Below are 1832 nucleotides of genomic sequence, written 5' to 3'. Positions count from 1 at the left end.
AAGGATCACAGGTGGTATATTTCAGATGCTTAGCACATAAATAGCTGCCATTATTAAAATTTTATGAGATAATTGAAGCAATATCCAGTAAGACAGAATGCATGCCAAAGAAAGACATAGACTTCCTCTGGGGACTGATTAGCGGGACACTGCAGAAGGAGGTCCTCAAATGGGTGACACAATGATAAAGAGAAATAGATTGGTAGAATGGAGGAGAAATGAAGAATTTCAGACAGCCGCTGTTTTCAAAAATATAAGAAAGGAAAGAGATGATGGTTGTAGGTTGTTTAAAAAGAAAGTTTAGAAGAGAAACCACTGCTTTGATGGATGATAAGATAATGATAAATTGCTTAGCCTGGGAATTCTATGATTAATTTAGTTCTCTGACTGCAATGGAACAAGGGCACAAGACAATAAATGAATAGCACAGAAATCTCTTTAAACCTTCACACTAGCTCTGAAAAAGATACCAAAGCATAGATTGTAACTTTCGCCCCAGTAAAGTTATTTCTCAAATGGAGAGAGGTGGGTGATGAGGGAGGTGAGGTAGGAAAAAGTAAAAGAAATGATTTAATGAATAAAGGTGTCTAAAATACATCTGAGGTTATAACTTTCAGGTGTCTAAACTGTAAACTCAGAATTACTGGTCTGTGCCTAAGTTAGATAATGAAGAATTGTGAAAGTTGTATAAAACATTTGAAAATGAAAAATCCATTTTAGTGTGAGCAAGTCTTAAGTCACCAGGTTCATTGAAGGACCCAATGAACTTGAGATTGAACTGCAAAATCCCCTATCTCGCAGGAAACAATTGATTTAAACTGTTTTTCTACAATATAAAGTTTATCTTTCTATATGATTCCCAGTAATCCTCCAAAGCATTGTATTTTTATCCTTTTTGTTTTACTCATTTTGGTAAAGAGGAAATGGAAACTTTCAATCTTAAGGCTCAACTTGAACATTTAATGTGGAAATAGCCAACATGAAACCAGATTTGGAGAGCACCCAATAGGTTTTATATTATTGTCAAATTATTTTAAAACTTACAAGTACAATGATAAAATGACTCAGTGGCTCATGCAGATAGGTAAGCAGTTATCCACCACTGTAGATAACTCTCAATTCACCATATGCAGAGTAGCATTTCTATAAATACCTGAAGATGACATTTTGATATCTAGTTTCTTGGAGAGTATTAAATGCTTGCAATTATCATCTAGTTAGAAGCCTATATAGATAATGCTAGACTCTGTATGAAATTAGCTCTTCATGTATTTTAATGCAGTGAAATTGCCATAAATTGGTCATACAACTAGTAAATTGAACCAGCAGCAGTCATAGATGTGGTCAAATAGGACCTTAATCCTCCCCCTCTATTGTCTCTTTATAATTTATTGAGGAGAGGTAAGGAGATCAGAAAAGTTATATTTAAACTAGAACTGTCATAGATAACTTAGTGTTCTCTGGGAATGGCAGATTTTAAAGCTGATTCCTTTCATGGGGCAATTTCTGGGGCTCTTTGGGACCCACAATCAAGGGATGTCTCATTGGTAGTTCCCTTGATCTGGATGAGTGAATCTCTGTCCTGGTTTGTTGAGTAGTTATTCCACAGTCCCTAGGAATATTCACTTCCAGCTAGTATTGCTGAGGCCCCTCAATGGGAGATTATTGAAAAGACCTTTGATAAGCCATACTGGCTCTCTCATGCAGGTTGTCCTCATTTGGCATGGGGAGCACTCATTTGCCCAGAAATCCTTTGTCAATGAAGAATAGTTATAATATTCTTTTACCACAGAAGAGTCTAACTAGCTTAACATTTTTTCTCTAGATTTTTT

This window comes from Eptesicus fuscus, chromosome 15 (genome assembly GCF_027574615.1).
Source record: "Eptesicus fuscus isolate TK198812 chromosome 15, DD_ASM_mEF_20220401, whole genome shotgun sequence".
Lineage (NCBI taxonomy): Eukaryota > Metazoa > Chordata > Mammalia > Chiroptera > Vespertilionidae > Eptesicus > Eptesicus fuscus.
This window is presented reverse-complemented; position numbering follows the sequence as displayed.